The 14,100-nt window shown below is 30.9% G+C and overlaps 1 pseudogene; it reads right to left on the bottom strand.

Moving 5' to 3' along the window:
* LOC149546595 (chemocyanin pseudogene) overlaps positions 1 to 13,861 on the bottom strand; it is a 62,239-nt pseudogene extending 48,378 nt beyond the window's left edge.
* Between the last annotated feature and the right edge of the window lie 239 nt (positions 13,862 to 14,100).

The raw sequence follows: 14,100 nt of genomic DNA on the forward strand, positions 1-14,100 counted from the left end.
AATTGATAGCTTTTTCATATTTGCAAAGTACACAATTAATGCAAGTTCAATTTGATGGAATAAATGGAGTACATAAATGATTTTCACTTCATTACGAATAAATCTAAAGTGAAGAGTACTCAGAAGCAACACGTTGAGGCAATTTTGAAGCAAACCCTGTTTTCAGAAAAAGGTATTTTATCATTTTTCTGCAAATTTGTTTGGTAAAAGTTCATATTTGATAGAATCATGGATATGTCAGTAGTGAAAAATGTTGAGAATGAGGATAGACCTAAATTGAAGGTTGTTTCCATAAAACCCACTAAGAGAAACCCTAACTCGGCATTGTCTATCACTCTAAACAATGTTGCATATCTTGAAGATGTAGGAAGTTATATGAATAGTAAGTTTGAATTGATTGGTAGTGAATACATGAACAAAAATATGGAATTTTTTTTGAATCACAACATGACTATGAAGCCCAGATTTGAACATTTAAGGAACCTAGCCCTTTTCAAATATCACTTCTATCGTGACTTGGACACAGATCATATTGAGTACGATACATGATGGAAAACTATGGATGCAAGATAATGTAATTGATATTTTTGTTGACCTAATTCGTGAGGTAATTGGTCTTAGTAAACAAGGTAGAATACCTATAGGTGAGAAAATGGTCAAGAAGAAAGTTGAAAGTTATACTAAAGAAGTATATAATGGAAAGGCCATGGTGATCAACACCATCAAACAAGATGATGTAAGATTTTTGAGTAGAATCATTGCCTATTCTATATGTGCAAGCTCAAAGATTGATGAACTATCAGCTAGATTCATGTATGCAACATATAAGATATATGTAGAGAAGGAACAAGTGAATCTTAGTGAAATTCTGAGAATGCAACTCTTAGAAAACCTAGATAAGATCAAGAGGACAAAGAATAGTGTGTTTAGATTTCAGTCATTGATCAATCACATATTCTTTCATGTACTTAAAATATTTCCTTACTTATCAGTCATAGAGATGATGAGAAATGACAAATGTACAATGGAGAGGATCACATAAGTATGCAGAAGGCATCCTGTAGATAAGATATTGGACAGTGGCAACCTAATAATGAGAACATTTCAAACTAAAATGAAACAAAGATTCAAAATTGCACCTACAATTGTAGACAGATTTAAGGAAGACATTTGTGTTTTGGTTGACACAGATTTTACCTATATTCATGTAGTGGAACCTCAGGAAACATTTCTTGATCCCTTGGGTTATAAATGAAATGATTATATAGAAATTTCTTATATTGATTTATTGTTAAATTCAGATTAGGATAGAGCAGAATATAGATTTGGTACATATGATGAGATTACCCAGTCAGCTCATTAGGCATCTGTGGAGAAGGCATCGCACAAAAAGATAGAATCTATAATGAAGAAAGCACTATCAGAGGCCAGAATGACAAAGAGTGAGTCTGAGGCTGTAAGGAAAACTATGAAGTAAGGAATATTGAATATTCAACCTTTGAACATCTTTGGAATAGAGCATTCTGTATTCAACAGTGTTAGATGTTCAACCAAGTGAATCGAAAAGAAAATCTAAAAGATTGGTGGAAGCGGTGACTACTAAAACAAAGAAGGTAAAACAACAAGCCACTAGACCAGGCAAACGATAGAAAACATTGTTGACAATTGTTGAGTCTAGTGATGAAGAGGAAGAAGAACAAGAGATCAAGCAAGCAGAGAAAGTGACTCCATCAAAGTAATTGGGAGGCAAATCTCGACAACCTTGGAAGCCGAAGATAGAGAAGATCAACATAACTATTGCTAATCAAGGTAACTTTGTTCAGATGAACGCATTTTATGATTTGTATAATAATTTTGAGAAGGATTAGACTGATATCTCAACTATGAGATATATTATAGAAAACAATCTAAAATTGAAGGATCTTGAGACTTTAATTGACCAGAAAGTCTATGAAAGACTTATTCAGAAGAAAACTCCTACAAGGGAAGAAGATCTAGAACTTCAGAAGTGTAAGCTTGGAACTATTTGCAAGACTGATGATGAAGAAGAAATTAAAAGATTGTTGAATAACCTTGCACCATATTAAAGAAATAAAGTGAGATTATTTCTATTTATGATTGGTGAAAAAGATAAACTAAGAAGTGAGATTGTGGTAGCTATCAATCAAATGTTAACAGAGTCAAAGGCAACATCTCCTCTAGCGCCTAGAACCTCAGAAGTATCAGTGAGTAGTGAAACTATGCAAATTGATCAAAACAATGTTACCATCAACATTGATTATACTAATCCATTTGAAGCTTTCAAACCTAATGAACCCAATACCAAGGATATTGAGGACAAACTAAGATAGATTGCAGAGGAGAAGAGGTTACTTGAAGAAGAGAAAAGGATAATAGAGGAGGCCAAGCAAAAATTTCTTGAGGATGAGAAGAGAAGAAAGGAAGAGGAGGAAAAGAATAGAATGAAAAAAGAAGATAAGAAGAAGAGATTGGAAGACAAGAGAGAAAAGGAAAGAGAAGAAAGAGAAAAGAAAGAGGAAGAAGAGAGAAGAACAAAAGAAGAAGCTAAGAAATAAATAGAGGATGATACTAAACCATCTAGTTCATCTACTCCACTCTCTCTTTCCAATTTAGCTATTGATGATGATGATCAAACCAATTTGATCTCATCTTTATCAAAACTTATACAGAAAAATAGAACAGTAAAAGGCTAAAAGAAAACTTTAGTGGAAGTTACTGATAGACTACATAGTACTTTGGTAGTACAACACATTGAATCAAATCCTAAATAGAGGGCACAAGTGCTGAAATCATTTGATGAAGAGTTTACTAACTTGTTGAATGTTGCAGAAGAAAAGGTACAAATTTCCCATGATGCTAACTTGTTTAGCATCATCTGTCAAAACATTAAAAATGATTTGGTTAATCTTGGTACTTGTATCAAGGAACTTTGAAAATGCCAACAGGATGGGAAAACTTTGTATATCAAGTGTACCTTATCACATAAGCTTAACAAAGAAATCAATAGTTAGATAGACGGAAGATGAGTGAGCTAGAGGCTCTACCCAGCTGGATCCAACATCCATCTTGTAAAGTAGATGATTTTGAAGGACAAGTGGCCAATATCCACAGTGATATTAGGAAACTATAACTTCGAAGAGAAAAAATTTTGAAGAGGATATCGAATTTCAGAGAGTCTATTTCTCCAAAAATATATTTTTTTGACAAATAGTTGGAGGAATGTGTCAAGGCCAAGGACACATATTTTAACTTTTCGTATTCAGATCTTAATGTAGTTGAGATTGCATCATATGCTCTATGTGCAATTCTCACCTCTATTGAATCCACCAAGGAGACATGGACTAAAGGTATGAACAGTCTTAAGGAAAACTTTGATGATTGCATGAAGATTATACCAACATAAGGAAGGACAATATGTTCTTTTGATCATTTTTGGACAATTTCTGACATTTTGACCTTTTTCATTGATGTCAAAGGGGGACTAGTTGCAGAAAATTGTAAAGTATATTGTAAGGGGGAGCTTGTGTAAAGTTGAATAAATTGTAATAGATGTAATGTAATGTGTTGTTTATTTTTGTTATGTTAAGTTTTTTTTTGTCACTTAGCAAATTTTTCCTATTTTGTTGCAATAAATGCCAAAGAGGGTGATTGTTGACAATTGGCTAATACTGATATTTAATTATTTTCATTTATGGAAACACATGATGTACATGCTCATAAGAAACCTCAGAAATGAAGATACTTAGTGTTTGGTAATCAGAAAAATTTTAAAGTATAGAATTTGGTATACAACAGTGTATTGTTTTGTTTATAACTTGTTGCTAATGTCATATTATTACTAGTGAAGTTAGATGGAGATAGTATAAATGTTGTTGATGGCATGTATAACCTCAGAAGTCAGTACATACTGTATGAAAGAGAGCAAGAGATTTCCTCTTTCATCTTGATGATGGATCATGTAGTGTGATTCAAAACGTTGATGGTAAAAAGTTTTACATAATCAAATCCATAAGCAAATCAATATAATGCAATGGATTGTGGAAATTTGATATATCCAATTATCAATGAACACCATGGCCTCCAAAGAAATATTAAAAAAACATATGAAACCTCCACAATTTTACATAGTTTTTCTTTTGTTATCAATTGAGTTTTGGGATTTTTCAAAACAATAATTACCAAGCTTTTCTTTATGCAAGAAGTTAAGCCAAATAATAAAGAAGGTGTATCCATTGACAAGAACATATCAACCATCTAAAAGACTAATATGCAATCACAATGTAAAACTTTGTGGTGCCATGAAGTAGTTATTAACCCAATTACAATTCCTAATTACAAGTCTTCGTCTTCGACACCTTGGGTCTAATGATATGTCAAATAGAAGAAAGGTTCAATCATTTTAGTTTAACAATAGGAAACTAGATGTATACATATACATTCAATCAATTACATCAATATAGAATCCCTGAACAAAAGATAAATAAGTGTTTGACTATGCTTCAACTTACAAAGACAGGTGTTGGAGTTAAAATAGGGAAGCAAACTCTGAGAGGGGGAAGGGTTGAATTAGCACTTAAAACTTTCAACCTTAACAACATTCACCACACATCCATCTCACAATCTATGCATATAAACTGAAATACCAAATTAAGCATATACATCTGTAGCATGAAAGTAAAATATTCAATCACATATATGAAACAAGATATTTGGTTACCTAAAAACCCTCCAAGAAGAAGGAAAAACTAGGATGGGGATGACACCCACAAATCTTCACTACTACAGTAATAAAGTGTATCCAATGAAGGTTATAATGTTTTGATCATGAAACATGATCTACCCTGTGAAATGTCTACCCTATTAAAGGCTTACAAGATTATTAGACCTTACCCTATTAAAGGATTTCAACACCCTGTTAGAAGTGTGCTTGGTAAGAGGACCTTAACTTACAATGAAGTAAGCACCCTGTTAAAGGATTTACAACAATTTGTTAAGACTGCTTTATAAAAGATTTAACTGATTCACCTATTAGAATGTTTCATTAATGATCCTTTAGTTAGCACTCTATTTCTTGATGTTAGATCACCTCTATATTGATGTGTACTTGATCCATTTTTATCAGATGTAACTCTGTTGTCTTCTGATTCCTTTCCTCTATTCTACTTTAACTGATTCTACAATTTAACCCAAAAAATAAAACCTTAATCACTATGAATGCTCTTGTTTAAACATGTAAACTCTCCTCAATTCTCCTTAAGCAATGTTAGAAAGTTTAGGGTTTGTCCTCCTTAAGAAGACCTAGGTGACTAAGGGTTAGGTATGAATCAATGATTGTGATTCACCCATGTAGCCACTTAATCCTTCTCTTTTTCTGATTAGATATATGTAATGCATAGGGATTCACAATTAAGATTCATCCTTATCAACTAAAGATCATAAAACAATCCTTAAGTCGGCCCAAAAATGGTTTACATCAAAAGTCGGTGCAAAATGAAAAGAATCTAGAAATGATAGTCCAACTTCTAGGAGGCCTAACTTTTGATTCGGGACTTGGATTGATGAACAATTTATATTTTTAGGAAGCTCCTTTATTTCTCTATAAAATTTCAACGTCTTTGATAGCACTATGGGAAAAAATTAAATATGTCTACTATCTTACTCTAATTATAAATCTCTAATATAATTATATCAATAACCTATCTTTCTTCAACAAATGAGAATCCCTTGGCCTTTTATAAACGTTTAATTATAATGAAGGGTCGTAATCAATTGAAGAACAATGGGTAAGATTGGTGCATGTGAACCCTAATTTGAGTTGTCATAATATATGTACTAATTGCATGAAAGAAACACCCAATGGATTTGTAAGAAAATTATAATAGTTTATAAATCTAATTAGAAAATTATAAACTTGGCATGTTATGTTTGAGTGTGGTAAACTACAGGACACATATTTTAACTTTTCGTATTCAAATCTTAATGTCGTTGAGATTGCATCATATGCTCTATGTGCAATTCTCACCTCTACTGAATCCACCAAGGAGACATGGACTAAAGGTATGAACAGTCTTAAGGAAAACTTTGATGATTGCATGAAGATTATACCAGCATAAGGAAGGACAATATGTTCTTTTGATCATTTTTGGACAATTTTTGACATTTTGACCTTTTTCATTGATGTCAAAGGGGGACTAGTTGCAGAAAATTGTAAAGTATATTGTAAGGGGGAGCTTGTGTAAAGTTGAACAAATTGTAATAGATGTAATGTAATGTGTTGTTTATTTTTGTTGTGTTAAGTTTTTTTTTGTCACTTAGCAAATTTTTCCTATTTTGTTGCAATAAATGCCAAAGAGGGTGATTGTTGACAATTGGCTAATACTGATATTTAATTATTTTCATTTATGGAAACACATGATGTACATGCTCATAGGAAACCTCAGAAATGAAGATACTTAGTGTTTGGTAATCAGAAAACTTTTTAAGTATAGAATTTGGTATACAACAGTGTATTGTTTTGTTTATAACTTGTTGCTAATGTCATATTATTACTAGTGAAGTTAGATGGAGATAGTATAAATGTTGGTGATGGCATGTATAACCTCGGAAGTCAGTACATACTATATGAAAGAGAGCAAGAGATTTCCACTTTCATCTTGATGATGGATCATGTAGTGTGATTCAAAACGTTGATGGTAAAAAGCTTTACATAATCGAATCCATAAGCAAATCAATATAATGCAATGGATTGTGGAAATTTGATATATCCAATTATCAATGAACACCATGGCCTCCAAAGAAATATTAAAAAAACATATGAAACCTCCACAATTTTACATAGTTTTTCTTTTGTTATCAATTGAGTTTTGGGATTTTTCAAAACAATAATTACCAAGCTTTTCTTTATGCAAGAAGTTAAGCCAAATAATAAAGAAGGTGTATCCATTGACAAGAATATATCAACCATCTGAAAGACTAATATGCAATCACAATGTAAAACTTTGTGGTGCCATGAAGTAGTTATTAACCCAATTACAATTCCTAATTACAAGTCTTTATCTTCAACACCTTGGGTCTAATGATAGGTCAAATAGAAGAAAGGTTCAATCATTTTAGTTTAACAATAGGAAACTAGATGTATACATATACATTCAATCAATTACATCAATATAGAATCCCTGAACAAAAGATAAATAAGTGTTTGACTATGCTTCAACTTACAAAGACAGGTGTTGGAGTTACAATAGGGAAGCAAACTCTGAGATGGGGAAGGGTTGAATTAGCACTTAAAACGTTCAACCTTAACAACATTCACCACACATCCATCTCATAATCTATGCATATAAACTGAAATACCAAATTAAGCATATACATCCATAGCATGAAAGTAAAATATTCAATCACATATGTGAAACAAGATATTTGGTTACCCAGAAAGCCTCCAAGAAGAAGGAAAAACTAGGGTGGGGATGACACCCACAAATCTTCACTACTACAGTAATAAAGTGTATCCAATGAAGGTTATAATGTTTTGATCATGAAACATGATCTCCCCTGTGAAAGGTCTACCCTATTAAAGGTTTACAAGATTGTTAGACCTTACCCTATTAAAAGATTTCAACACCCTATTAGAAGTGTTCTTGGTAAGAGAACCTTAACTTACAATGAAGTAAGCACCCTGTTAAAGGATTTACAACAATTTGTTAGGACTGCTTTATAAAAGATTTAACTCATTCACCTGTTAGAATGTTTCATAAATGATCCTTTAGTTAGCACTCTATTTCTTGATGTTAGATCACCTCTATATTGATGTGTACTTGATCCATTTTTATCAGATGTAACTTCGTTGTCTTCTGATTCCTTTCCTCTATTCTACTTAAATTGATTCTACAATGTAACTCAAAAAATAAAACCTTAATCACTATGAATGCTCTTGTTTACACATGTAAACTCTCCTCAATTCTCCTTAAGCAATGTTAGAAATTTTAGGGTTTGTCTTCCTTAAGAAGACCTAGGTGACTAAGGGTTAGGTATGAATCAATGATTGTGATTCACCCATGTAGCCACTTAATCCTTCTCTTTTTCTGATTAGATATATGTAATGCATAGGGATTCACAATTAAGATTCATCCTTATCAACTAAAGATCATAAAACAATCCTTAAGTCGGCCCAAAAATGGTTTACATCAGAAGTCGGTGCAAAATGAAAAGAATCTAGAAATGGTAGTCCAACTTCTAAGAGGCCTAACTTTTGATTCGGGACTTGGATTGATGAACAATTTATATTTTTAGGAAGCTCCTTTATTTCTCTATAAAATTTCAACGTCTTTGATAGCACTATGGGAAAAAATTAAATATGTCTACTATCTTACTCTAATTATAAATCTCTAATATAATTATATCAATAACCTATCTTTCTTCAACAAATGAGAATCCCTTGGCCTTTTATAAACGTTTAATTATAATGAAGGGTCGTAATCAATTGAAGAACAATGGGTAAGATTGGTGCATGTGAACCCTAATTAGAGTTGTCATAATATATGTACTAATTGCATGAAAGAAACACCCAATGGATTTGTAAGAAAATTATAATAGTTTATAAATCTAATTAGAAAATTATAAACTTGGCATGTTATGTTTGAGTGTGGTGAAAACAAGAATTTATGGATTTTTTAAAGTCAAACAGGTTCCACCTCAACATTATTATCAATTATTTTGTCATGTAAATTCATCTCTTGAAGATTAACATTATGCAGCCTTTGACTGTGATAACATGTATTCCCAAATTTTCATCACCGTTTAAAATTTTCTCCATATTTATTCTTGTCCATTCTTTTATCACTTTAATATTGTGGTATACTTGTTATTACAAAGGTTCCTATGTCATTCATTCAATGAATAAAAACTCTCTCTTATATATTTACCTTGATGACAGGAAATGATAATATAGTTTTTTTTTTTCAACTTTTATTTTTAACATAGACTTAAACTTCTACCATGAATACAAATAATTATGCATTATTTTTTTCCAAACTAGATTCAACCCTATCCACAATTCCACCCACCTAATGAGAGCTTCTCAAGAAGTACTCAAATGGTTCTCACATCAATATCTCCTTCCCAAATCCATCAACGGATACAAATTAAATATTGAAAATCAATCGAGATTAAGTACAATTATTGGTCTACAATAAACTATATGTTTAGAGTTAAGAGTCTAGTGCCCTAGTAGAATCTTTGTAGATTAAAAGTTGTGACAGTTTGAATACTTTAAATGGCATAATTTTAAGTGCTATGAGGAATTTTCGGACATGGTAGAATCAACTAATCTTGAATAAATTTCCATAATTTGTCATAAGTTCAACACTTCGTCACAAAATTTAAGGTAGTCTTTAACATTAAAACATTGAGAATATGAAAAATTCACGAGGTTAGATATCAATTCTATAAAATTTTGAAGAGAGTAGGCACTTCCCAAATAAAACAAAAATTTCCCATCACGTGATCTGGAGCCATCCCATTCACGCTAAGTTTGTTCCTTTCCAAAGCACAGATTTCGGTGTCCCAAGCGTCATTCTTAATTCATCCTTCCAAAAATTTCTCTCTTTTAGCCGCTACACAACCATCCATCCGTAGTTGGAGACACAAATGGCAATTCATCTGCATTCTTATTTTTAGATTTACTTGATATTAAAATATTCAAATTTTGTAACAAATAATCAATTCTTTTTTATAAGAACATCCTGCTTTGCACCTTTGTTATATTTTATATTTGAAATTAAATATTAATTACTTCACTTTCTAAGTAATGTTCAAAACCTGAAACAATATGTGTAATATTTATCTTTTTAAATCTGGATATTATAAGTACTTGGCCCAGAAAAAGCATATAGATTTCAAGATAGTTATTTAGTAAATACTCTAAGAGCAATATAAATTTTTCAATATATACTGTTAATATATAAATTAATATAAATATAATATTTAACATCGTATAAACAGAAAATATTGATAATTATTCTCTTTGCTTGAGAAGCGAGATACTACTCATTTATATTTCACTGTTCTAATTTCTATCAGTTGTGAGTCAATCTGCTTCTGACATTGCAAATCGTCACATTTCTAAATGTTTTTTTTTAATAATAGTGGAGTGATAATAACTATTTTGAGATTATATTAGTTTTATGGTGACAATGCAAAAAGGGAAGAACAGCTTGAGGTCCAGCCCAGGCGCCCGATCTATTATTTATATTAAACATTAATAAATTATTATTATTTTTATCAGTTAGAATTAATTTTTTTCAGTTCAAGTGGAGACTATAGTTTTCGTCTCTTTTTTTTTTAATAATAATGTAATAATAAATACTGTAGGTTAAGTAATGAAAGTAGGGCTGCATTTTTTCTTACACTTTCTTATCTTTCATAACTAGTCGTTGGAGAACTTTCACATTGCCACGGAAGAAGAGAGAGAAAAAAGAAACAATGTATTTAGGTGTTTCTTTCAACCAGTCTCCCAATTAATCTGACTACCTCAGAGAGGTAACTCCGGCGCATAACTATGATGAATATTTTTTCTAATAGTTATTATAAATATTTTCTTTCTGTTATATTTCTATTGTTATTTTTAGATTTACTTGATATATTAAAAGAATATAATAACTAACTGTTTGTTTTTTCTTAGTTACAATGAACTAATTTTCCAAGTTCTTCACTTGTATTTTACAATTTTGTTACAATTATATTATTTTATAAATCTGTGAGGCATAAATTTGAAAACAAGAGATCATTGAAAATTTTATCTATCTTCATCCATTGTAATTTGATTGGTTATGTGACGATGAATCCTTGCAATGATTCCTTCTTCTTCTTGTTAATTTTATTCAGTTTCACTTGTGATTGTTGGGAACGGCTAAAATATCACACACTAAGCTTAACTCCTAGAGCAAAAGTGTTAAATTTAGTCAAAGTTGACTTTTTTGTTCTTGTTCTAGTATCCAACACATAACTAAATTTAAAATACATTTTCATAGGTTCATTGATTTTTCCATCTCATTGGTTTTTCCATCTTCTCTTTGTGAAGCCTATCATCAATCTCCTCATAAATAGCCTATCATTTAATGATTTAGTGTAGTCTCAATTTAATCATTAGCTATTCGCCATCAATATAGGAAAAACTAGAGTAGAGTCTATGTAGATTAAAAGTTATGACAGTTTGAATTTTTTTAACTTAATTGTAGCCTTAGCATTGATAAAGTTTAGTTATTCTTGATTGTTCAAATTGAAAACTATTAAATCAATTTATGAAACCAAGATTTTAAATTAATTAAAGTAAGTTACTTAAGAGTTAAAATATGTAAATAAAGGTAGGCAACTACTTAAATTTAAATAATAAGTTGTTTTATTTTTAAAAAAAATTAAATTAATCTGATTTTTTGTAATCATTTTATTAGGGTTGAATAGCTCAACCAAATATTTATTAATTCTAATTTTAGAAATAAATATAATTTAACAATAAATGAAAAAGAAAAAAAACCTTCAATATTTATTAAATTAATTAATTAAATCAAACTAAATTTTACAATTAATTTATAATATTAATTCAATCTTATATTTTTTTAAATTTTCATTTAAATTATGCTCAAAAATATGAAATCTATTATAAACAAATAGATTAAAGTATAATAAAAATATTAAATATTTATCTCTTACTTAAAAAATATATATTCTTAAAATAAAAATTGAAATCTATTTTTAGATAAAATACAAACTTATATAATATAGGGAGAACAGTATCTTAAAATGAAAATCATTAATGGAGACATGACCAAAATTGGATTGATTTGGTAAGAAAAGCAATTCAATCGTTCATCTATCTTCTTACTATTAATAAAGTCCTCGTTTGGCTATGTATGATCGGCCAATCCAATTGGGCTTGCAAGTGCCAGAGATTTTTTCCCTGTATGAAATAAGATTTTATCATTCCTTGTATTGTTGAATTGGAGTTCGTATTAGATTTCGCTTTTAATTAAAATTAGTGTTATTCAGTTTTTCTTAAATCATTTCTATTCATTTTATAGAGGGATTAAATGTTTATAATATTTAAGGTTAAAATAAATATATTCACAATAAACTTATTGAAGATGCTTGGTAAATTAAACTAAAAATTCAAATTTAAATATGAACAAATTTGACAAAAGTACATATCACATCTATTTATAAGTCATGAATTAACATCTATAAAATTCTTCTGATTATTATTAATTTTTTATTGTAAAAATCTTACAAGAACATTATGAAATAAAGTAGAGGTGCATTATATGTTTTGTAGAAAATATGTCAACTATATATATATATAAGAGATTCACAAATTATCATTATATTTTAAACTCTTGCTTATAAAAAATAATATATTTTAATATAATACTCTGAACGTATAGAATTTATTGCCTTATCTTCAAACATATAAAAAATCTTCAAATATAACTACATCCCAATGACATAAGAAAATCATTAAAATAAAACTAGATTGACAATATAGAAATTTGAATATCCGCGTCCTCTATTAAATCACATTTAATAATAACAAGAATATTTGAATATTCAACTTTCTATATTGAAAGACCATAGAATTTGGATTTGATGGATTCCGTTGCTGTGGTGAATATTTCTAATCAGTAGGAAACTAATTTTTATTTAAACGTGTTGTGAAGGGATATGTGTTTCAAATATTTGCGTTAACTACCAACAATTCCAATGTTGTTGTGTGTTTAAAAAATAATTATTTATTTAACAATTAGAGCTGGATTATTTAGTTTGTCGAAATTATTTATGCGCAAGTTGTTTCAAGCTTTTCCAATTCCAGTTTTCGTGGTTGCCGGTTGTTTCGCCCTTTACAAAGAATTAATCCACACCATTTGTACAAACATACCTTTTTCATTATATTCCATGTAAAAAGTGAACTACAGCGAGAAATCTTACATCTAATTTTTTCAATTAATCGAAAATATAAGAAAAGTAGATAAGTACAGAGTGGGTGTTCCTACATTAGAATGTAAAATCTGGTGCAATAGGGAGTGAAAGAATTCTAAAGAGGGAGTGAAAGAGTTCTAAAGAGTTTCGGGGTGAGGAGGAGAAGAAGAAGAAGAGAGGAGAATAAAAGAGAGAAAAGAAGGAGAAGAGGAAGGAGAAAGAAAAGCCGGAGGATGGAAGGATAAAAGAATGGAATGATGTAGAGGGAGGTAAGCACATTTCTCATCTGTAACACGTGTCCTACGCAGTTATGCTGCTGTTGTGGCTGTGCAGTGTCACTTGAAGGAGGCGTGGATGTGCGAGTAAAATTACCGGCTGGAACAGTTTGCGCGCTGTTGTGTTTAGGGACATGAGTACCGGGCGAAACGGTGACTTCCAACTTCATTCCTACGTTGCAGTGAGCGGGAACTCCACAAATGAAATACCTTGTCCCTGTGCTGGTAAGTGAAATCATGTTATTACCCCCTCGAAACTCCTCTATTGGATTACTTGTGTCACATGATTCATATGCCTGCTTCTCAACCTCCAAGATGTTATGCCATTCACCTCGGTACTCGAACACTGTTTCAGTTGATTCAATAAACCTCTTTGTTGTTACTGTTACTATTACTATTGACAAGGAAAAGTAGAAGAGTTAAAAGATAAATTTACCTAAGGTGTCGCCCACATGGAATGTTTTGGTGGAAGCCCATTCTGTATAATCTACACCGAAGTCCCACCTCTGTTCATCTCCAACAGCATACTGGGTGCCCGTGGCCTTTGCAGATGCACACAAATACATACACAAAACTAATAACTTCACCAAAGCCGCCATTCCTTTTAGTCCTCAATATGCTCGTTTTCTCCTATTCAAACTGCAAAACAAGAGTGGAGAGGGGTAGGCATTTATGGTCCACACCCTCCGTATTTATAGTCCCCAGCGTTCCCTTCCCACCCCTTTTTTTCCTTCCACTAGTTGTTGAATGTTATTTTTAAATTTTCAAAATAGAAATACACCAAGTTCCTATTAAAATTTTAAAAAATAATAGGGACAACTCTTTGTTTCTTCTAATT

Source organism: Cupressus sempervirens, chromosome 7 (genome assembly GCF_028749045.1).
Source record: "Cupressus sempervirens isolate cs-2001-9-10 chromosome 7, ASM2874904v1, whole genome shotgun sequence".
NCBI classification, from domain to species: Eukaryota; Viridiplantae; Streptophyta; class Pinopsida; order Cupressales; family Cupressaceae; genus Cupressus; species Cupressus sempervirens.